Raw genomic sequence first — 24,999 nt, 5'->3', positions numbered from 1 at the left:
AAAATGTCAGATCCAATAAATTACTTTGAACAGCAGCGAAAGTTGTTTAGTGTGTGCTTCATTTATAGAATGTGGCTCAGATATAAACTGTTACTGATTGAATCTAGAACAAAGCAAATGACAAGCAGTAAACAGGAAAGGAACAATAATGGGCTCATGGCAGTCGGCTGATGCTATCTGTCCATCAAGTCCATTCAATCTACTGTGCAATAACAACAACAACTTATTTTTATATAGCACCTTTAATGTAATAAAACGTTCCAAGGCACTTCAGAACAGCTTTATAAAACGAAATATGACACCAAGCCACATAAATAGACATTAGGTCAAATGACCAAAAGCTTGGTCAAAGAGGTAGATTTTAAGGAGTGTTTTAAAGGAGGAAAGCGAAATGGAGAGGCAGAGAGGTGCAGGGAGGGAATTCCAGAGCTTAGGGCCCAGGCAACTGAAGGCACAGTCAGCAATGATGGACATATAAAAATCGGGGCACTCAAGAGGTCAGAATTAAATGAATGCAGAAATCTCGGAGGACTGTGGGGTTAAAGGAGATTACAGAGATAGGGAGGGGTGAGACCATGCAGAGATTTGAAAAGAAGGATGAGAATTTTTAAAATCAAGACGTTGCTTGACCGGGAGCCAATGTGGGTCAGCGAGCACAAGGGTGATAGTTGAACAGGACTTGGTGCGAGTTAAGACATGGGCAGCAGAATTTTGGATGACCTCAGGTTTATGGAGGGTAAAATGTGTGAGACCATCGAGGAGCGCATTGTAATAATTGTCTACGGGTAAAGAAGTCTTAGAGATGGCACAAATATGAGGTTGGAAGTTCATTTCAGAGTCAAACGTGACACCAAAGTTGTGAACAGACTGGCTTAATCTCAGCCTGTTGCCAGGGAGAGGGATAGAGTCCATAACTAGGGAACAGAGTTTGGACCGTGGACTGAAAACAATGGCTCTATCTTACTAATATTTAATTGGAGGAAATTTCTGCTCATTCGATACTGGATGTCGGATAAGCAGTCTGATAGTTTAGCAACAGTGGAGGAGCCAAGAGAGGTGGTGGTGAGGTAAAGCTAGCTGTCCCCTCAATGCTCACTTCCAACAATAAATGCAAGGAGCTCCTGGACTTATTTGCCACCAAGATCAAGACCATCTGGTCAGCTAACTCTGCCGTATCCCTCCCTTCCACTAGCCCACCTGGCCAAACTAACGCCGTGCTTTTGGATGATGTTGATGAGGTGCAGCATTTAGATGAGAAATAGGAGGGTGCAAAGCATAGATCCTTGGGGGACACCAGAGGTAACAGTGTGGGAGCAGGAAGAGAAGCCATTGCAAATGATTCTCTGGCTAGGATTAGATAGATAAGAATGGAACCAGGTGAGAGGAATCCCACCCGGCTGGACAACAGTGGAGAGGCATTGAAGGAGGATGGTGTAGTCAACTGTGACAAAGGTTGCAGATAGGTCAAGAAAAACGAGGAGGGAAAGTTTACTTTTGTCACAATCACATAGGATGTCATTTGCGACTTTGATAAGAGCTGTTTCGGTACTGTGGCAGGGGCGGAAACCCAATTGGAAAGACTCACACATGGAGGTCCGGGAGAGATGGGAATGGATTTGGGAGGTGACAAAACATTCAAAGACATTGGAGAAGAAACGGAAGTTGGACACAGGAAGGTAGTTTGGAAGGACAGTGAGGTCAAGGGTTGGTTTTTTTGAGGAAAGGAGTGATGACAGCAAATTTTAAAGAAAAGAGGGACAACACCAGAAGAGAGATCTGTTAACAATATCGGTTAGCACGGGGACCAGGAGAAAAGTTGGTGATCAGCAGCTTAGTGGGAATAGGATCAAGAGAGCAGGAGATGGGTCTCATGGACAAGATGAGCTCAGAGAGGGAATGAGGGGAAATAGGAGAGAAACTAGTGAAAGAATCAAGTTCAGGGCTAGGGCAGGGGGGAGCATTAGAAAAAGTTTGGTCAGGTGGGCTAGTGGAAGGGAGGGACGTGGCAGAGGCAGGTGATCAGATAGTCTCGATCTTAGAGATAAAGAAATCCATGAGCTTATTGGAGGTGAGGGTAGAGGGGACAGGGGAGATGGGTTTAAGAAGACGGTTTGCAGTAAAGAAAAGAAGATGGGGGTTATCTCTGCATTCCAGGATGGTCCTGGAGTAGTGAGCAGTTTTAGCAAATGACAACAGGACCTGACAGTGCTTTAAGAGGTCCAGCCAGATCTGGTAGTGGATGACTAAACCAGTTGCCTACCTTATCCTTTTAAGTCTGCATCCAATGGTCTTAAGGGAGCAGAGATGAGGGCTGTACTGGGGGAATGGCCAGGGGGAGAGAGAATAATGGTTTTCTGGGGACTAGGACATCAAAATTGGAGGTGAGGATGCGGTTGAGCAAATCAGCAGCTGCAGAAATGTTGTGGTGAATGGAGGGTCAAAGGCTCGACATTTGAGATTTTGAAAGTGCTGTTGTAAGTGAATTCTTTCCAGGGATAGATACAGAAGAAGGTAGGACTGGGGCGTGGAAGGGAGATGTGGGTGCAAAGTGAGACAAGGAAATGATCAGAGATGGCCTTATCTGTAATTGATGCGATAGAACTAGCAAGACCACATGAGATGGCAAGGTCAAGGGGGAGTTTATATAAAGGTAGAGATTTAGGGAGGATAAGAAAACAGTGAACTCGGAGGAGAGAGATGACAATGAGTTGAGATGGTGGCTGAAATCACCGAAATGAGAAGTTGTTTGGTGGAGAAGCTGAGGGAGCAAAGGAGTGAAGCTATCTGGGTGATAAAATTTTTATCGTACTTGGGAGGATGGTAGAGAATGATGATTTTGAAAGAGAGGTGGGGGGGGGGCGGAACAAGCTGAGATGCTCAAAGGAGCAGAAAGTGCCAGAAGAGTAGGGTGTGATCTGGTGATAATTACCACACCGCCACTGCTACAGTCTTAGCAGGGCAAGTGGTGGAAGAAGTAGGTAGGTGGGGAGGTTTCATTGAGTGGCAAGATGTCATCACCCCTCAACCAGGTTTCTGCTAAGGCCATGATGTCGATGCAATCATCCACAATAATTCATGGATGGCAAAGGCCTTGTTCACAACTGAACGGACATTCTGGAGGTGGATGCATAGAGGAGCAGTGAGAGCTGATCCACTGGCAGAGTCCACAGGGTCAGCAGTGGGAGGGGTGGATTGGACAGGAAGAAGATTGGCAGGATTAGCCCCCAGCGGGTGTACTAGGTGGGAAGGTCGATGGTAGAGTGGGATGGGGCAGTTGGGGTTGTTGCTCATAATGAACCAGCACCGAGTGCCTCGATGAGCCCATTGGAGGATGTCAAGAACGGCACAGATGGAAGCTGTAGGCTTATCGAATAGGGAGTCAATCCTGGCACAGCGGCAAGAGATCAGGAAGGTCGAGGAGTACTGAAGTGTTGGGGTAGGGAATTGGGAGGACAGAATACCTGAGACTGGATAAGGTAAAGATAAGGCCTGACAATAGAAGAGAGTCTAGGACGGGTAAAGAGAGAAGAAGTTAAAGAGAAAAAGCAAAAGTGGGAGTGGATTGATGGACTCGAGTCCAGAGCAGCAGCCAAAATACGCAGGCAGATGGACTTGGAGAGCTCAAATTACATAGGTCTAGTTACATAAAAATTAAGGTGCATAACAACATGATAGTAAACAAAAAATGGAAAATAGATGGAAATAATAGGAAAGAGTCCAGAGTTAAAGTCGGAGGTCTCGTGGTGGAATAATGATGACGCAGGTAGGATGGAATCAACAATGGAGCATCAATGAGCTGCTGTCCAATCGGGTTTGGAGACAGCTGTAGCGAGTGAAGTCCAGGAGCTATTTGAGGGTAGAGTATCGGAGGATGCACTGATGGAGGTGGTTTCATAGGAAGGAAGATCTAGGAGGTGTACAGAGTCAGTTGAAGGATAGAAAGATGATGACACAGTTGGAGGACACCATAAAATCCAGAAGCAGCAGAGGTTTGTTCTCCAACCCAGGTGGGTGATATTCTGGCCAGGAACAGACTGAAGCTGAAAATGCAGTACAACCAGTGGCCGGTCACAGGCTCAGCAGGACATTGAAGTCTCTCAGTCGTAGCAGTAGCAGGAGAAGGGCTGTAAACTGATCCAAGTTCATTTAAATAAAAGCAAAATACTGCAGATGCTGGAAATCCGAAATAAAAACAAGAAATGCTGGAACCACTCACAGGTCTGGCAGCATCTGTGGAAAGAGAAGCAGAGTTAATGTTTCAGGTCAGTGACCCTTCTTCGGGGGCCCTCCAAGGAGCACAGGGTGCCCGATCAGTAGGGCCCCCCTGAGCCCACTGAGAGGCTACCAGCTATTACTGGGCAGCTTCCCCACAAGGCAGAAGGTCCCCCCTCCCTGCTCCTGGTAGTATACCAGTGGGGCAGAAAGAGACCCTTAATTGGCACTTCAACCTCCCCTTCACTCACGATTCTATACCCGCCCCCGCCATCACCCCCCGCCTGACTCACTATCACTCCAGTGGGCCGAATTAAATTCCACTCATGTGTCTGGGATAAGGACAGGATGAAGCTGGTCTCTGATATCTACACAGATGAAGAACCTGTTGACATCTACTGTTAAGACGCACACAAGAAAATGGTTGCTTGATGATGTATCAGAGAGTTCCTGTGGAGCTGTACCCTATATTTAAATGGGTCACTGACCCAAAAAGTTAACTCTGCTTCTCTTTCCACAGATGCTGCCAGACCTGCTGAGTGGTTCCAGCATTTCTTGTTTTTATTTCAAGTTCATTTAAATATTGCAAAAGAGAAGCAAATCAGAGGCAGAGGTAGAATCATATGGTATAACCAGCAACTTGACTTGCAACTGCAATTTATTATTAAAAGTTTAATAGCCATCTTGTCAGAATATAAATTATGTTTTTTTTCCACTCCTTAGTTGAAGGAATAGTCAACATTAGCTGCTGATATAGCCTTTGACAACTGTTCATTATCTGTTTTCTTCATGGCTTAGTGTGGCCAATGAGTGTCAGCATACTATTTGATCATGGAATGGGTGGAGGTAACAAACAAGTCCAGTTATGTCTTTATCTGATGTTCACACACAAACACCTTCCAGCTGTGATCACGCAATGTGTGCAGAGGTAGAAACCTTATTAAATTTCCCATCCCACACCCCCACCTGCCTCTGACCTAAACCATCTCTGGGGTATCAAGTGGAGAATAACCATTGCTGCTGCATCTCAAATCATCTGAAATATACATAGGCATTTACTTTATCTAAATTTATCTGAGCTCAAGGCTTTAAATCTTTGTAGGGTACAGCTCCACAGGAACTCTCTGATACATCATCAAGCAACCATTTTCTTGTGTGCGTCTTAACAGTAGATGTCAACAAGTTCTTCATCTGTGTAGACATCAGAGACCAGCTCCATCCTATCCTTATCCCATATACACATGAGTGGAATTTAATTCGGCCCACTGGAGTGGTAGTGAGTCAGGCGGGGGGTGATGGCGGGGGCGGGTGTAGAATCGTGAGTGAAGGGGAGGTTGAAGTGCCAATTAAGGGCCTCTTCCTGCCCCACTGGTATACTACCAGCAGCAGGGGGCGACCCTCTGCCTTGTGGGGAAGCTGCCCAGTAACAGCTGGTAGCCTCCCTGTGGGCTCAGGGGGGCCCTACTGATCGGGCACCCTGTGCTCCTTGGAGGGCCCCCCGTCAGCAAGGGCCACCCCGGCTGAAATACCCTCCCTGCCCTCACCAATGACCCCCCCAAGCCCCTCCCTCTAGGTTCCAGGGACTGTTCCATCTTGCTGGTCCCAGCAATGGTGAATGCTCCTGGTGGTGCTGCTGGCAGTGAGGCAGTGTCAGTCCTCCAATTGGCCGGCAGCTCTTGGAGGTGGGATCTCCGTCCCTAAAGGGACGGGACCCCCGAAGGCGGGCTGTTAATTGCCTGATATGCATAGAATCATGTCTGGGTCTCAAAAATGGCCATGGTGGTTTGCTCCTGGCTTTACATTCCGCTATCTGGACCAGCACTGCCAGCATTAATTTCACCCATACTTTCATCAATAGTTGCCAGATAGCAATTGAGAGTGGGTCCTTGGCTGATGGTTTTCCTTCCTAGCCCAGGGGCACTATGACAACATGTAGCACTCTTATCACTAACCCTACTGAGATCAGCTAACTTAGCTCTAACTGGGGAGTGAATATTGGATCTTCCTGAGACCATTTGATTGGCTCCTTAACTCATAGTCTTAACCTAATCCATCGTTTTTCAAGGTGAGCACCAGAGGGCATCTGAAGTAGCTTATTGGAGTCAAATACATTAGTTTAGAATAGGGTTTATTAATAATGGCCAACGATGCCTTTTTGTGTCCCGTATTAACTTTTGTACCCTGTATTAACAAATAAATAGCAAACCGTCATGAAACAGATGATTGAAAAAGTAATGAACCTTGATTAGTTATAATTAATGAATCAATAATCATTTTAGAAAGAATGGCTTTTCATTTAAAGTTTGTTAAGTTTAATTACTATATGTCTTTGTGTCTGCGTGAGAAAGCAGAGTTTCAGCAAAATGTGTTCAAACAACGGGACCTTTTTGGTACCTGATAAAGCCCATGCGATGGTACAACATGGCCTTGTGGAGTCTGGCTTTTATAAATACAGAGGTTGTTTCAGATCAAATTAGGAGAGGATGTGAAACCAGTCCATTGTACTTAACGAGCACAGGTGTCCATTAGTGGAAGACATAATTAAGAACCAATTAAATTTGCCTCGTAACAGCTAGAGCCAATTATTGAATTAGCAAGAGCCTGATTCTGAGGTGGTGTGATGGCCATTCAGGGGTTCAAAGCAGATGTCTTGTCAGGTTTAGTTGTGTAGAAACAATTGAAGATCTCTGAGGTAGAAGCACAAACCAACAGCCAAGCTCTCCACCTGATGAGGGATCAAGACCGAAAAGGGAGGACCATGTCACTCTGTGACTAATATTCAACCAAGAAACACACCTGTGAGAGCTGTAAAGTTATATTCCCAAGTTTGTTTAATATAATTCCACTCCTAATTATTAACATTGTTTTACTCTCAATAAATGTTATGTATTTATTAATCAAGTATCCTGTTGCCTAAATTGGTTAAGTCTTGCCTAAAAAGGGATTGTCCGCAACGGACTTTCACATCCCTAGTTACCTACATTACAACAATGATTACACTTCAAACGTACTTGATTAGCTGTAAAATACTTTGAGGCATCCGGTGGTTGTGAAAGGCACTATGTAAATGCAAGCCTTTGTTTCTTTTTCATGGGACAGGGAGTTTGAGAAAGAGGCAACACAGCTTCTCACAGAGGTAGCAGAAGGAGGGGGAGAAGGGGTCTTGGCAGGAGACTTATCCACCTAGGGTCTTCAGGGAACATTTCTCTCAAGTCAACCTCAGCGAGGAACGGTGTGTGTGACATCTCCATTTTCCAAAGGAGATGTTCACTGAAATTTGCCACCGTTTGTAGGAGACCTGCTGCCTCGGAGCAGGGTGAGGATGGCACTGCCTGTGGCTGTGAATGTGACTGTGGCCATGAACCTCCGCATTGGGATCCTTCCAGGCTGGAGCAGGTGGTGTTTCTTCATCGTCAATCTCTTGTTCCTTTCGCACTTCATGTCCCTGCACTGTTCCCTGGCCAGGTGGCAGTTCTTGAATATCTGAAAGGAGAAAGGCACAAAAGGTAAGGTTATGGTGCAGAGGGGAGGGGGAGGGGAAAGTAAGAGATGTTTGCTTATGCCATCCATAGCGCATAAATCAGAAGAGATTATGGGATGAGGGGGAAGTGGATGTGAGGAGGATTAGGTAGGAATATACTGTCATCTTCAACGGCTGCAACACTGCCACTGATCACGGCCTCAGTCATGGTCACTCCAATGCTGATGAGTATGATCTCCTCCATCGGGGTGATGACATGCAGTTGTGCCTGTCCCCTGCCAGTTAGGTGCTGGTGCCTCCAGTTATGCGCCACCTTGTCCTGCAAGGAAGTTTGTCGGTGAGTGTGGTGCAATGTGTTTGGGTGATTGCCTGTCATAACTGAATAGGTATGTGCAAGGTATGAGATGGGGGTGTGAATCTTGCAGCAGTGTATGAGGATGCGGTGAAGCTATGAATGTTAGGGATGAGTGGTTGAAAGAAATTGTTGGTAGGTGAGTGATGAGAGCGTGCTGCATTGAGCGGTGTGTGAAGCTAGTGCTTCTGCTGTAAGGATATGACATTTGAAGATGCATTCACAGACCTTGACCACTCGTGTGAGGTCACTGAACTAATTTCAGCACTGCATCTAAGTCCTTGGGGCTACACTTCTGGCATTGACTGTGATGGTTATCTGCTCCCACTGCCTTCACAGTGTCTGTCTGGAGGGCTCCTGGTCTGCTATGGATAGAGAACCTCTCTCCTCCTGTCCACCTCCTGCACCAACGCCTCCAGTGCTGCATGTGAGAACTTTGGAGCACACCCTCTGCCCTGTTGCACCATTAGTCAGTGTTCTTCCTGCATTGAATGCCTTTTCCAGCAGCCGCTGCAGCTGGAATGCACCTCCCCTTTAAGAGGAGCAGGCTAGTTTTAAGTCGTGCTTGCCTTGCACAAACTTTGGCACGATGTTTGCATTCTGCTTGTATCAGAAGGAACAGGCATGGTTTAACCTTGCATCGTTATCCCCTCACCTGTTTTCGGGCCCCATCCAATTTTTGCCCCAGTACATCTAACAGAGCAGCACTCCTTCTGTATCGCACTGATTTCAGCAAAAATGGCAACACAGTGACCCAATCTGCATTTGGACTCCCCAGTGTAGAGCAGACAACACCATGAGCAGTGAACACCATATACTAAATTGGAGGATGGGCAAGTAAATTGCTGTCTTGTGTGGGAAAAAAAGATAAACATTAAACCTAAGTCCATAATGAAGGTTGGAAAGAAATCTGTTGCTTTCCTCATTGTCTCCTGTTCAAAATATCTTTTTTCTTCCATCTGCATTTACGCAGCCCTCAATCTGAATTATTTACAAAGTGAACAGTCCAATGATTTAGATCCTTTGAAGGCTTCTCTCTGCGTGAACTGTTCATCCTAATAGACTGAAGCCTCATATTGACAGTGCTTATCAAGCTGACTCTAGCTTCAGCGTATCAGTGTTCTGGTTTTAGTGTAACTGAATTGTTTGATTATTGAAATCTAAATGGAACATTCTTATTTTGCATTGTGCAATCCAGGTGCAGTCTATTTATCTTGGTTTTCAGTGTTTATTCACACTTTATCCCATGTGGTTATTTAAAGTGGAAAGCTCATTGCTTTATTTCCAGTTTATTGTCATTTGCAAAGTTTGCATATGTGGTAAAGTTAAAGGTATATCCAGGGTCACATAGTATTCACCTTTTATAAATATATATTTCATTATCCAGATTTGGTTTGGTTATATATGTTACTTGGCATTCAAAAATGCAGAGTAATGAGCATATAGATAGCTCAATATATAATCGGCAATGAGATCACCTCATAGTTTTTCACTTTAGCTAGAAGAGTAGGGATGTAAACCTAGGACCATTATTGGCAAACCGCGTAGTGTTATTGGGTAGAGTTGGGGAGGAGGAGTCTGCAACCTCTCTTAGAATGCAGTCGAGAGTATTCCATCACAGTCCTGACTAGTGCCATGTAGATGGCGGACAGTCTTTGGGGAGTCACATGGTGAGTCATTTGCTGCAGAATTCCCAGCCTTTGACCTGCTCTTGTAGCCACAATATTTATATGGCTGGTCCAGTTACGATTCTGGTCAATGGTAGCCCCCAGGATGTTGGTGGTGGGGGATTCAACAATGATAATGCTGTTCAATGTCAAGGGCAGATGGTTAGATTCTCTCTTGTTGGAGATGGTCATTGCCTGGCACTTGTGTGGTGCGAATGTTACTTGCCACTTATCAGCCCAGGTCTAGTTGCATGTCACCACTAACTGCTTCTGTATCTGATGAGTTGCAAATGGAACTGAACATTGTGCAATCAATGAACATCCCCACTTCTGGCCTTATGATGGAAAGAAGGTCTTTGATGAAACAACCATGAAGATGGTTGGGCTTTGGACACTGCCCTGAGGAGCGACCACAGCGATATCGCGGAGCTGAGTTGATTGGCCTCCAACAATCAACTATATTCCTTTGTGCTAGGTATGACTCTTAGCAATGGAGAGTTATCCCCCCGATTGCCATTCACTTCAATTTTTCTAGGGCTCTTTGATCCTACACTCAGTCAACTGCTGCCTTGATGTCAAAGGCAGTCACTCTCACCTCAACTCTGGAATTCAACTCTTTCATCCCTGTTTGGAATGAGGTCTGGAGCAGAATGGTCCTGGTGGAACCCAAACTGAGCATCGGTGATCTGGTTATTGGTGAGTTATTTAAGTGACAAAACACCGAATTATAAAGCAGGTGCCTCAGCCGCCCCAGAAAGCAGTGACATTAAAAAGGCTGCTGGGCAGAAAATTGGCTCTAGGTGTACTGCTTGTACTATTATATTTTTCCAATAGGTGAAGGGAGTTAGAATTCCCCTCTATACGGGCCTGGATCATGTTTGGTGATGGGATAGACTTAATTTCAAATTGACTGGTGGAACTGGAGACCATTATAGAAACTATAGAAGATTATAGAAGAATGAAAGAGCTTGCATTCCTATAGACCCTTTCAAATCTCAGGATATCCCAATGGGCTTCGCAGCCAATGTGGTCATTTTAAAGTGTAGTCATTGTTGTCATGGAGGAAGGAGGGGGTGACCATTCTTCAGAGCAGAAAGTGAAGGCTCCAGCTTCATTAATCAAATCTGAGCAATGCTGCCAGGATTGCTAACTATATCTGAAGCAACACGCCTCATTATATAACTTGCAAATCAGCTGTGGCTCAGTGGGTAGCACTCTTGGCTGTAAGCCATAAGCTTTTGGGTTCAAATCTCCTCTAGGACTTGAGCACAGAAGTCTAAGCTAAGACTGCAATGTTGGAGGTACTGTCTTTCAGATGAGATGTTAAAATGAAGCCATGTCTGTTCTCTCAGGTGGGTAGAAACAATTCTATGGTACTATTTGCAAGAAGAGTAGTGGATTTAGCCCTGGCCAATATTTATCCCTCTATCAAAATGCAAAAAAGCAGATTATCTGGTCAATATGACATTGCTGTTTGTGGGAGCTTGCTGTGTACATACTAGCTGCTGCATTTCCTACATTACAACAGCGACTACACTTCAAATGTACTTTGTTGGCTGTTAAGCACTTTGACATATCGGGTGGTTGTGAAAAGTGGTATATAAATGCAAATCTTTCTTTTTGTTCACATATCCTCCAATCAGGTTTCCATGCCTGCCACAGCTTTTATCAAAGTCACAGATGACATCCTATGTGACTGTGACAAAGGTAAACTTTCCCTCCTCATCCTTCTCGACCCGTCTGCAGCCTTTGACACGGTTGACCACACCATCGTCCTCCAACGCCTCTCCACTGTTGTCCAGCTGGGTGGGACTGCTCTGACCTGGTTCCATCCTTATCTTTCTAATTGTAACCAGAGAATCACTTGCAATGGCTTCTCTTCCTGCTCCCACACCGTTACCTCTGGTGTTCCCTAAGGATCTATCCTTGGCCCCCTCCTATTTCTCATCTACATGCTGCCCCTCAGCGATATCCTCCAAAAGCACAGCATTAGTTTTCACATATATGCTGATGACACTCAGCTCGACCTCACCACCACTTCTCTCAACTCCTCTGCTATTGCTAAATGATCAGACTGCTTATCCGGCATCCAGTATTTGATGAGAAGAAATTTCCTCCAATTAAATATTAGGAAGACTGAAGCCGTTGTTTACAGTCTCTGCTCCAAATTCCGTTCCCTAGCTACAGACTCTATCCCTCTCCCTGGCAACAGTCTGAGATTTCTGTTTGCAACCTTGATGTTACATTTGACCCTGAGATGAGCTTCCTACCTCATAATAGTGCCATCACTAAGACTGCCTATTTCCATCTCCATAACATCGTCCAACTTCACCCTGTCTCAGCTCATCTGCTGCTGAAACCCTCATTTGTGCCTTCGTTACCTCTAGTCTTGACTATTCCAATGCACTCCTGGCTGGTCTCCCACATTCTACTCTCTGTAAACTTGAGGTCATCCAAAACTCTGTTGCCTGTGTCTTAATTCGCACCAAGTCCTGTTCTGCTATCACCCCTGACCTGCACTGGCTCTCGATCAAGCAAGGTCTTGATTTTAAATTTCTCAACCTTGTTTTCAAATCCCTCCATGACCTCACCTCTCCCTAACTCTCTAATCTCCTCCAGCCCCACAACCCTCCAAGATATCAGCAGTCCTTTAATTTTGGCCTCTTGTGCATCCCTGATTTTAATCATCCCACAGTTGATGGCCATGCTTTCAGTTGCCTAGGCCCCAAGCTCTGGAATTCCCTCCCTACACCTTTCCACCTCTCTACCTCACTTTCCTCCTTTAAGACACTCCTTAAAACCTACCTCTTTGACTAAGCTTTTGGTCATCTGACCTAATGTCTCCTTTTTATGGTTTGGTGTCATGTCTTGTTTTATAATGCTCCTGTAAAGCACCTTGGGACGTTTTATTACATTAAAGGTGCTATATAAATATAAGTTGTTGTTGTTATGCCATTTGCATGTGCAGGATTTCCCAAAGCACTTCAGAGCCAATGAATTATTTTTTAAGTGTAGCCATCATTGTTGTTATGTAAAAAAAAAAGCTAATTTGTGCACAGCAAGGTCCCATAAACAGCAATGAGACAAATGACCAGTTAATCTTTTTTTATGATGTTGAGAGATTAAATGTTGCCCAGGAACCAGGAGAATTCTCCTGCCCTTCTTCATTGCCAAGGGACCAACTATATCCAACTGACCAGGAAGACAGAGCCTTGATTTAACGCCTCGTTTGAAAGCCGGCACCTCTGACAATGCAGCACTACCTCAGTACTGCACTGGGATCTGCCTCAACTATGTGCTAACAGATTATGGGTCTTAACTTTTTTCCTTTTGATTTCTCAAATTTTGAAAAAAGAGAGAGAAAACAGCATATAACAACAACAACTTGGATTTATATAGCACCTATAATGAGATAAAATGTCCCAAGGTGCTTCACAGAAGCGATTATCAAACAAGATTTGGCACAAGCCACATTAGGAGATATTACAACAGCTGACCAAAAGCTTGGTTAAAGAAGTAGGTTTTAAGGAGTGTCTTAAAGGAGGAAAGAGAGGTGGAGAGGGTCAGGGAGGGAATTGCAGGAGGGCCTAGGCAACTGAAGGCATAGCCGCCAATGGCAGAACGAAAAACATTGGGACTACGCAGTGAAAGGTTTAAGGAAAATTAATGGCTGGGATTCCCCATACAGTTCATTCTCAAACTCTGAATGGAAATCAGCTGGTTCCCATGGAAAGGATGGGAAAATGCAGGAGAGCTTTTCCCATCTACTTCCTTGGAGCAATTTTAGGATTGTTACTGGCAAAGGATTGGCAGCTGCAGGTCAACCTGTGGGCCCTGGAAGATTCAAGGAAAGTAACTAAGAAATTAGGAAAGCCAAATGAAAGTTTAGTATTTCTTTTAGATCACTCCCAGCTTTGACTTTGTATAAAGTTGCAACAGGCTTTGAGGAACTGAATGGATTATATTACAAATCAGAAGTATCCAGACTAAATTTCACTTCCTCTCCAGTCTTCTTTGTGGTTGCCTGGAATTTGGTAATTTCTTGTAAGTGACGTAGCGTCACCAAAGACAAAAGCTTTTGCATGACACCTACACTGGGTGTTGTTGGGTGTTACTGTTGCAGCAGACCCATTAGATTGTTTCTTAATATCTTCAGAGTAGTACATCCTCTTGTTTTCTTGTAAATGGGCTTGTTGTATAATCCAGAAATAGGGAGCAGATGAATCAGAATCTCCAGCCAGAAAACTACTTGGATTTATGCAATGCCTCGAACATAGTAAACCATCCCAAGGTGCTTCAAAGGAGCAAATATCAAATAGAATTTGACACCAAGCCACTTGAGGAGATATTAGGACCAGATGCCGAAAGCTTGCTCAAAGGGGTAGATTTTAAGGAGAGTGAGGTAGAGAGGTGGAGAGGTTTAGGGAGGGTGTTCCAGAGCTTTGGCCCCAGGTAGCTGAAGCACAGCCACCAGTCGTAGAGCAAAATCAGGGATGTGCAAGAGGGCAGAATTGAAGGTGCACAAAGACTTTGGAGGGTTGTAGGGCTGGAGGAGGTAACAGAGGTACGGAATGGCGAGGCCATGGAGGGATTTGTAAACAATGATGAGAATTTTTAAATTGAGGTTTTGCCAGATTGAAAACCAATGTTGCTCAGTGAGCACTGAGATGATGGATGAACGGGACTTGGCATAAGTTAGGATATCGTTTATGGAGGGTGGAATATAGGAGGCCGGTTAGGAGACCTTTGGAATAGACATGTGACTGTTTGACTGGTCTGGTTCAAGCTTGGACAGTTGCCAGGGAGAGGTACGGATTCATTGGCTAGAGAACACAGTTTATGGTGGTTTTGGTCTTCGCAATATTTCATTGGAGCAAATTTATGCTCATCCAGGACCGGATATCGGAAAAAGCAGTGGGTCAGAAAAGACACGTTACTTTCAGGTGGAACTCTTCATCAGAACTGAAGCAATGGAAAAATGAGCAAGCATTTCAACAGCACGAGAACAAAGTGAAAGGGGGATGGTGTGAGGAAGGGAAAACAGAAAACACACAGACTCCAACACAAACGAACACGGGAATGTGATCCACTCAAAAGGTGAATGGAGATGACTAGAATGGCTGAGATGGTCTTTCCATTAGATAATGCGGATGGGAAGGGGAAAGAATAAAGGAAATGAGAAAGCTTAAGGAAAACAATGGCAATAACTGAGTCAATGGGAGTTAAGTAAGTTGGAAACTGAAACAGGAAAAAGGAGCAAAATGGGGTAAGATCTGAACACCTGGGGAGAGGAAAACAGCGAGCCCAAACCACCGGCTCACATTCCCCTGGCAACCAGTGTTCTACCACACCAGTGCCAATCCAGCCCACTCACATGTTGACAGACCCATTTCATATCACAAGCATTCCCTATCATAAAGAAAGTGGATGCAATAGTTAAGGTTTAAAGTTATTGAAGTTAATGACTGTTAGTTAAAGTTGAAGCTCATGGAATTGAAAGCAAATTATTCACCTAGTTAGGAAACTGGCTGAGCAGAAGGAGATAGAGGGTAGAGATAATGGGCAGGTACTCTAATTGGCAGGATGTGACTAGTGGTGTCCCACAAGGATCTGTGTTGGGGCCTCAATTATTCACCGTATTTATTAACAACTTAGCTGATGGGATAGAAAGTGACATATCCAAATTTGCTGGACACAAAGATAGGCAGCATTGTAAGCAGTGTAGATCAAAGTGTAGAATTACGAAGAGATATTGATAGATTTAGTTGGCAAATCTGTGGAAATTAGATATCAATGAAGGCAAATGTGATGTCATCCATTTTGGACCTAAAAAGGATACAGCACAGTACTTTTTAAATGGTGAAGAGCTAGAAACCGTGGAGTCCAAAGAGACTTGGGGGTCCAAGTACATAGCTTGTTAAAATGTCATGAACAGGTACAGAAACTAATCAAAAAGGCTAATGGAATGCTGGCTATAGCTACAGCTATACAAAGCCCTGGTTAGACCACACCTGGAGTTACTGTGAGCAGTTCTGGCACCAATCTTGGAGGCAGTGTAATGTAGATTTACCAGAATGATACTTGGACTCCAAGGGTTAAATTACGAGGAGAAATTACACAAATAGGGTTGTATTCCCTGGAATTTAGAAGCTTAAGCGTGATTTGATCAAAGTTTTCAAAATATTAATGGGAACAGGGGGCAACTATTTCCGCTGATTGAGAGTCGAGGACTGGAGGCATGGTCCAAAAATTAGAGCCAGACCTTGCAGGAGTGAAATTAGGAAACATTTCGACACACAAAGGGTGGAAGAAGTTTGAAACTCTCTTCCACAAACGGCAATTGATGCTAGATCAGTTGTTAATTTGAAATCTGACATTGTTAGATTTTTGTTAACCAAAGGTATTAAGGGATATGAGTCAAAGGTGGATATATGGAGTTAGGTCACAGATCAACCACGATCTCACTGAATGGTGGAACAGGCTCGAGGGGCTGAATGGCCTCCTTCTATTCATATGTTCCTAGGCCGCTGTTCACTAATTACATGCAATTTTCTGTCATCAAATCATTATCATAATTACTCCCAGCTCTGGCTTTGGATGTATGCAGAGAGGGAGCCACATTGTAGAGCCAGAGTTGCAGAAGTGCCTAAAGAAATAGTGATGTTTTCCTGGAGTTTCCACAGCTCCTCCGCCAGGTTATGCTGAACAGCCATGAGTTCTCCTGTGAAAATTTATGGAAATATAATTGACTATAGTGTTTGCAATGTCTTGTGAACATACCTGAAAGGGACACCAACATTGTAAAAATATTTTTTGTTCAGGAGAACGCACGACCCATTGATACAACATCACCGTTCATGCCACCTTCCTCCTCATCTGAATCACTGACTCACACGGATTCCAACGGTGCCAGTCATCCTCTTGTACCTTACCCGAGTTGCCAGTCTTCAGTTTTTGGATTAGACAGTGTGTGTTGGCCAGTTATCTGAACATGGTAAATATTATCGCCAAGCCCAGTCGTGGCCCTATCTTTATTTGCATCTCATTTCAGTCAACTAGGTATCTGACACATTTAGAAACATATCAGGCTACTTTCCAAACAAAGCTGTAAACAAAGGTAGAATTTCTGCTTGCCTAATGTTACATGTACACCCTTCCTCTGTAAGAAAACACCCAACTTGCTTAATTGTGGATGGTTTAGAAACAGGTTGGCAGAGTCACAGCTTGTGGACTCCCAAGCATCAGAGTGAGGCTAGAGTTTAACCAGTTAAATTCACACAGCCCATCAATACAGAGCAATGGTAAACTTCCAGCCAGAATTACTCCCTGATTTGGTTTATAAGATTATCTGGTGTCAAGTAGGAAAAATCCCAGTTCCTAGCAACAAACCTACTTCCAGATTTCATTAATGAGCCAGTTGGCTGGTGACTCGCCAAAAATACCCTGGAGCACTGGAAATATGCTTAGTTTATGTATAACCTAACTGAGCAATAGAAGGAAAGGGAAGGACTGGCCTTTATAATACACCTTTCACAACCTCAAAATGTCCCAATGCATTGTCATGGTAGATTACATGGCAGCTGGGGAAGGTGGAAGGGGAGGAAGAGGTACGAAGTGTCTCATCAGCTGCCCCAGGCATCATGAGTGTGGTGTAGGCTTGATGGACTGGCTGGTCTATTCCTACCGTCATATTTGTATGCCTGTATGTTGTAATGTAGGAAAAACAGCAGCCAATTTGCACACAGCAAGGTCCCATGAACAGCAATGAGATACATGACCAGATAGCCTGTTTGGCTAAGAGATAAAAATTGGCCGGGCTGCCAACAACAACAACTTTATTGCTGAAAATAGGGACATTATGTCAAATCTTTTCATCTTATACTCATCAGGACAATCCGCAAGAACACCAATATAAGGGAAAACAACAAATTTATACTGTATGAGAAGAGAGTGTTGATTGGTTGGCAAATGAATTCTGATTGGTAGAGGTGTTACCATGGAAAATGCACCAGTTAACGGTGACTGACAGTTAACTGCCAAGCTGTGTTTGAAATTTAAACCAGGCAGCTTGAGTCTGATTGGTCAAGGCATTGCCCTGAAGAATGAACCAGCAAATGGCTGCAATTTATTTTGTTTAGCTGAAACAGCTGCAATGCTTGTACATGTTCTTTCTGTAAGCTAAGAACAGGGCCCTGTGTATTAATATATGCAGCTTTCAGTACAGGCAAATATGCCACACTGTGAGCCCTACTGACAATCTTAAATTTGTTGTCAGTGTAATTCTTAGCACACTGCGGATTATTTAGCAAATGTTGTCCAATCGTAGAATCACATCTAATGTTGGACACTATGTTTTGAGTTTTGCAAGCATGGGTTAACTGGTGCATTCTCCATGTCAACGCCTCGACCAAGCAGAGTTCACTTGGCAACCAATCAGCACTGTCTTCTCATACAGTATAAATTTGTTGTTTTCCCTTACATTGGTATTCTTTCGGATTGTCCTGATGATTGCAAGACGAGAAGCTTCGACATAATATTGCTATTTTCAGCGATACTCAAGTTCTGTACTACCAAACAACTTTTATTGATACAGCAACTTCAATAAAACATCTCCAGGTGCTTCACAGAAGTGTTATAAAGCAAAATTTGACACTAAGCCACATAAGGCGATATTCGGACAGATGACCAAAAGGTTGGTCAATAAGGTTTTAAGGAGCATTTTAAAGGAGGAAAGAGAGGTAGAGAGGTGGAGCGTTTTAAGTGAGGGAATTCCAGAGCTGAGGACCTTAGCAGCTGAAGACATAGCGATGGTGGAGCGATTAAAATCAGAGATGCTTAAGAGGCCAGACTCACCATCATCAGGCATGTCATCCTTGAGCAAACTGGACCTCAGAGTTACTCTGCTTTCCTGCCCCAAGGAGGATAGTCTCAAGTTGGCCACAAGTGCAGATTTAAATTCTTGCTAAATGAACAGCAGATAACTAGAGCTCATAAGCAGCAGGATAATGGATAGTATGCAGAATAACTCATCATAAAATGTGTAACCTCATCTGATGTCCATGTAAACTGACACACACACACACACTCTCTCTCTCTCTCTCGCACAAACATGCGCGAACGCACTCTCTCTCTCTCTCATGAACGCACACAAACACATCCTCGTACACTCTCTCTCTCAAACACACACACGCACTCTTTTGAATAGGTCTCACTGAATAGTAAGCAGTCGTGGGACTCCCGGCTGAGTGTCACTCCCCTCCCTTGTACAAGGGCAATGGGGGCCAACGAAGGACTCCTCAATGGGACATTATCATTTGCAACACCAGTAATCCTAGTGCCGTGACTGACTGGAGCAGCTGAGTGGCATTTCTGCAAGATTGGGATTCAGCCGCTGATGGCCCTGGTCCCCAGTGGTACTGTACTGCTGCGGTAATTAGAAATAATTGGGCATATTAGGAAATACTTCCTAATGCTGTTTGTTAACTATGCTTCAATGTGTTGTGTGTGATTTGAAGGAAGAGCCTCACAGTGGGAGGTTTGGAAATCGTATACGTTCACCACAATACTCGTCTGTGCACCATGGCTTTATTTCATCAACTTCCTCTTCCCACACCCCTTCCCTCCCCTCCCTTCCCCACCTCCTTCCCGCCAACAATCTTGCAAACAGATGTTGGCTCCTGGTTAAGCAACGTCTTGATTTTAAAATTCTCATCCTTATTTTCAAATCTCTCCATGGTCTCGCCCTTCCCCATCGCTGTAATCTCCTCCAACCCCACAACCCTTCAAGATATCTGCGCTCCTCTAACTCTGGCCTCTTAAAAATAAGGGGTCGCCCATTTAAGATGGAGATGAGGAGAAATCTTTTCTCTCAGAGGGTCGTGTCTTTGGAACTCTCTCAAAAGGCAGTGAAAGCAGAGTGTTATGACCAGGTGAGAAAGGGGTCTAGGGGTCCCTCTCAGCCTTCACCTGGCCGTACCGTAACAGGGTTTAATTTTAAACACACCGTTTTTTAGCTCCCCCTTGGTGAATTCATGATCACTGCTTTCCAATTATAAGGCAAAAAAACCAACACAAACAGGTTTTCTTAGAAGAAAAGTTGAAATTTATTAAACTTGAACTTGAACTCTAATTCGGTTAACGCCTATGGATACACAACATGCCCACGCTAGCATGCATGCGCGATACACACATGCAAGTAGAGATAGAAAAGAGCAGAAGAAAAATAAGGTGGAAAAGTTTGAGGCAATATCTGAAGAGTTTTTGTTACGGTTCTTCGAGCTCGCTGTAGAGTCCTTGATTGTAGGTAGATCTTGCTTTTTGTTGGGGCCCAGTATTCTTCTTAAACCTTGTTCACTGTAGGAGACTTTTCTCTCTTGGGGTCCATGTGGATTCAGAGGTTTGTGAGAAAGAGATGGGAGCAGACAAGAGAGATCTTCTCAGTCCAGGAGCAAACAGTCTTTCTGCATTCAAACTCTCTGTGGCTAGTTCAAAGGACCCTGGAACAGCCAGTTAGTCATGTGATCAGCTGGTTAGTCATGTGACCAGCTGGTCTGACCAGTCCTGGATTGTATCACCTTAGCAGTCTCTGGAATGCTCCTCTTACACACAATACCTGGTGATCAAGGTCCATTATGGGTTGAATGTGTCAGGGAATGGTCCTTTGTCCTTCCAAGCACTGTTTGTTAATATGAAAATATTTTTTCCAGCCACGTTGATCTGTTTAACAAGTCATTTCCTCGCTCCAGCAACAGTTTAAAATCAATGTTCATGACAAAAGTAATGTGCCTCATTCTTGGCAGGTGGGGCCTAGAGACTTTGAATATTTTTAAGGGAGAGGTAGATAGATTCTTGGTAAGCAGGGGGGTGAAAGGTTATTGGGGGTAGGCAGCAATGTGGAGTCGAGGTTACAATCAGGTCAGCCATGATCTTATTGAATGGCGGAGCAAGCTTGAGGGGCCAAATGGCCTGCTCCTGATCCTAATTCGTATGTTTGTATGTATGCTCCCTAAACCTCTCAGCCTCTCTACCTCACATTCCTCCTTTAAAACACTCCTTGAAACCTGCCTCTTTGTCATTTGACCTAATATCTCCTTATGTTGCTCAGTCTCTTGTTTTATAATGCTCCTGTGAAGCACTTTCGGATGTTTATTATAGTAAAGGTGCTGTATAAATATAAGTTGTTGTTGCTTGAGAACATGAACATTATCCTTACATTTGTATAAAAAATGACTAGAAAGTACTAGAAATATTAAATCATTTAATTGAAGATTCCTCCTTAACGCACTAATCGCGCATTAAGTTTCCCTGTGTAATTTCCTGTTCAGTCCTTGGAGCTTGTCTGTAATTCGTAGATCATTTCTTACTAGTTTGTACCCAGCACAGCAGTGAACCTTGAGGGGAATTGATGAGCAGTGTGTGGCTTTTAAAGCAGGACTTAATTTGACAGCTGGAAATGGCACATGCTGAACAATTAGTCAAAACTACCATCCACAACAAAATATAGTAGCCCAGTCAGTTCGAGCGGTTAGAGTTCTATAGGATGCTGCATGGTGGAAAAACAGATAACTCGGTGCAGCATGGACAATGTCGAACCTATGCACATACTAACTGCAATGTATTTGTGTAATGAGGAATTCAGGAGAAATTTCTTTACCCAGGGACTGGTTGGAATTTGGAACTTGTTACCAGATGTAGTTGAGGCGGATAGCATAGACGCATTTGAGGGGAAGCTCCGTAAGTACATGAGGGAGAAAGGAATAGAAGGATATGTTGATGGGGGTTAGATGAAGTAGGATGGGAGGAGGCTCATATGAATCATAAACACTGGCACAGATCAGCTGGTTTGAATGACCTGTTTCTGTGCTGTACGTTCTATGCAATAGAGGCGATTTGTGCCTTTAAAAAATTGTTTTCAAGGCGCCCAGTAGAGGTAGAGCAGGATGTCAAGAGCAGCATTTACCTTGTCAACAAAAGTATGACATCAGCCAGTCACCTGGGTCAATTACCTTGGTATTCTTGGGTCTTTGACAGCACAAATAACACAAAGGACAATTTATTTTCCTGATGAACTTTCAGTGGCAGTCACTAACCTTTCATTGTGAATGTCATTGCACATCAACCGTTCTTGAAAGCACTATAAAACACACAGAGGCATATTGCAAGAACACCTTTGACATAGTTCCTGGACAATTACAATTATCCCCTCCCTCCACTCTCTATATGATGCTGTTAGCATTAGCTGCAAACAATATCATGAACTTATTGGAGAAGAATGTTGAGGGGTAAAGTAAAGTTTCATTCACTTCTTCCCTTTGATTATGCTGAGTTCAGACTGAGGTTCAGATCAGCCCTCAGTTGGCCAGCTGTAATCATTGAAATTTTATTGGCTGTCTGGACATGGAACTAGGGTCAAAGCAAAGCCTGGGATAATTCCCAACCAACATCCACACAAATGCACTTCCCAGTTGGGGTTGCTTTTGTTTCAGCTGAATGGACAGTGATAGGAACCCAACAGGTATTTCCTAGCTCAGAAATGCTGTGCCTCTATCAGTGCCTCAGCTGAGAACCGTTAACTTAAGAAGAAAGAAAGAACTTGCAATTTTTGGCACCTTTCACAAACTCGGGATGTTCCACGGCTCTTTACAGCCGATGAAGCACTTTAAAAAAAAAAATGTGGTCACTGTTGTAAAGTAGGAAATGTAGCAGCCAGTTCACACACAGCAAGCTCCCACAACCAGCAATGTGATAATGACCAGATAATGTGTTTCACTAAATGTTGGTTAAAGGATAAATATTTAAAGGAGAACTGCCCTACTCTTCTTTGAAACAGTGCCATGGGAATCTTTGCACCCACCCGAGAGGGCAGACAGGATCTCAGTTTAACATCTCATTTCAAAAGTCAGCACATACCAACTGTGCAATACTCCCTCAGTACTCCACTAGTGTTAGCCTGGATTATACAGTAAAATTGCTGGAGTGGGAATTGAACTCATAGCCCCTGAGCCAAGGCTAACTTGGCAAAAATGGGACATTGAACCTGGGACCTTTCTGATCTGGATGTCTTAGTGACTCACCAGGAAGTGCACTTTGGTGCAGGTGGTACTCACTTGAGCCACTGGGGGAGCTCCAGTGGGAGTATTTTCAGTATAAGAAATATCTAAAATATAAGATCCACAACCTTAAACATTGACTCCCTTCACCACTAACGCACAGTTGCAGCAGTGTGTACCATCTACAAGATGCACTGCAGCAACTTCCCAAGGCTCCTTCAACAGCACCTTCCAAACACACGACCTCTACCAACTAGAAGGACAAGGGTATCAGATGCATGGGAACACCACCACCTGCAAATTTCCCTTCAAGTCACACACCATCCTGACTTGGAAATATATCACCGTTCCTTCACTGTCACTGGGTCAAAATCCTGGAACTCCCTTCCTAACGGCACTGTGGGTGTATTTATACAACATGAACTGCAACAGTTCAAGAAGGCAGGTCACCATCACCTCGAGGGCAATTGGGGAAGGCCAATAAATACAGGCCTTGCCAGTGGCACTCACATCCAAGAAGAAATATAAAAAAGCTTCCCTTCCTACTCGGGTAAATAAATTCCCATTCCTGCTGGAGTCACTAGGTTAGGGCTTCCATTTCAGCAGAAACCTATTACCAGCCTGAATGTCAATCACAAACCACCCAAGTCAGGAAAAGTCAGTACTCTCTACTGGAACATCACAATTGGCACTGGATGTGGTCTTGGATGCTAGGACCACCCTGGTTGCTTTTTGGCACTGAAATTGGCATCTCAGTGAGAATCACAATATGGTATTTCCTTAATTTCGATGTAGGATTGGTTAACCCTTCAGGATTTCCTGGGATTTCCCAGGAATTAAAGATCATTCTCCTGCCCTCTGCCCTGTAACACACCTTCCCTTTTGTTCTCTTCCCCACCATCCATTCCCACCACCACACACCAACCCCCCCCCCCCCCCCCCCCACCCGCCACTTCATTTGCCTCATAACGATCATTCTCCTGTTGTCAGCAACTCTGGAGAAAAATCAAGGTGTCATCAAACAAAATTGTTTGTCTTTTCTTTTCTTTGAACACCTTGGGTTACTTATTATAAAAATATCAGAGATGAGGTGAAAAGGTTGTCCGATCGGGCGCAGTGGTTGGAGGTCAAGTGATAAAATATGCGGGAATACAGCCAACCAGAGTTGGCGACCATACTACAATGGATGCCAATATAACATCTACATCACACCATGCATTTCGACTGAATGAGTGATTCCATTATGCCATCTCAAATGGACAGTACTGGAACAATCATACTGCCCTGCTTGTCCCTCTTTCCTCCCTGCATTAAACTTGCAACCAGACTCAGTCAGGGCCCAACCTGCAGCCAAGACTTACCATTTCCAATCACAAAGTGGCAAATGATTTCAGGCTAGGTTATGCACTGTGTAGTATTTTCTAGCCATTCTCAGCAAGACAGCGTTGTTGGCAAGGCCAGCATTTTAATTCCCACCTTCCATCTGAGAAAGGCCTTAATATTGGCACGCTGGCTGTTTGATACAACTGTGTGGTTTACTAGGCCATTTCAGAGGGTGTGGGACTGAGTCACATATAAGCCAGAGCAAGTAAGGACAGCTGGTGTTATTCCCCAAAGGATATTTGTCAAACCAGTTAAGTTTTTAAGACAATCCTATAGTTTCAGGGTCACTTTTCTTCTTGCTGGTACCAGCTGTTTATTTTCTATACTGCATTCAAACTCTCAGATTGCCGTAATGGGATCCAAACTCACATTCTCTGTTAGTACGACTGTCTATAACAGTACATGGCTGAAAATACTTTTTCTTCCAATTCTCTCCCTTCCTTACCTGAACTCATGCTGGGGTGGGCAGGCATAACTACCAAATATTATCCTATCTTTAGCCAATGCCTAGCCACACACCTATATTTTTCAGCAGGTTTCACTGGAAAGTGATCAGAAGTGGGAACAATAGCTGCTCTAAATGCTTCCTAACGCTAGGTGCTGTGAGTAATGGGTTTCTGCCTTGGCAGTGATCAGCTAACTTGGCAAACATGGATTGAGTCCAGGTCTTCCAGCATTATGGCTATGGTGCAGTTACATTTCCCCTTTAATAGAGTAACAATATCATTAGTTCTCTCATACCCTGCTGTACGTTGTCCATCTCTGTAATTTCCATTGCTTCTCTGAGGCTTTCTGCAGTGCCGTTGAATTGTTTGACTCACTCCAAGGCGCTTTCTTGAATGCCAATATTATTAA

General features: G+C 44.0%; 1 long non-coding RNA gene across 2 annotated transcripts; it reads right to left on the bottom strand.

The window, feature by feature from the left end:
* Positions 1 to 281: 281 nt before the first annotated feature.
* LOC137347417 (uncharacterized) lies at positions 282 to 24,990 on the bottom strand. Of its 2 annotated transcripts, XR_010968957.1 has the most exons (4): positions 24,886 to 24,990; positions 21,802 to 21,845; positions 7,224 to 7,695; positions 282 to 4,230 (listed from the first exon to the last, which is right to left on the bottom strand). It is a non-coding gene; the product is annotated as an uncharacterized lncRNA (long non-coding RNA). The 2 variants fall into 2 exon arrangements; XR_010968956.1 differs by lacking the exon at positions 282 to 4,230 and having other exon boundaries at positions 7,038 to 7,695.
* Positions 24,991 to 24,999: the final 9 nt, after the last annotated feature.

This window comes from Heterodontus francisci, chromosome 32 (assembly GCF_036365525.1).
Source record: "Heterodontus francisci isolate sHetFra1 chromosome 32, sHetFra1.hap1, whole genome shotgun sequence".
Classification (NCBI taxonomy): Eukaryota; Metazoa; Chordata; class Chondrichthyes; order Heterodontiformes; family Heterodontidae; genus Heterodontus; species Heterodontus francisci.
The sequence above is the reverse complement of the archived record's forward strand: the minus strand, read 5'-3'. Positions and strand labels throughout refer to the sequence as shown.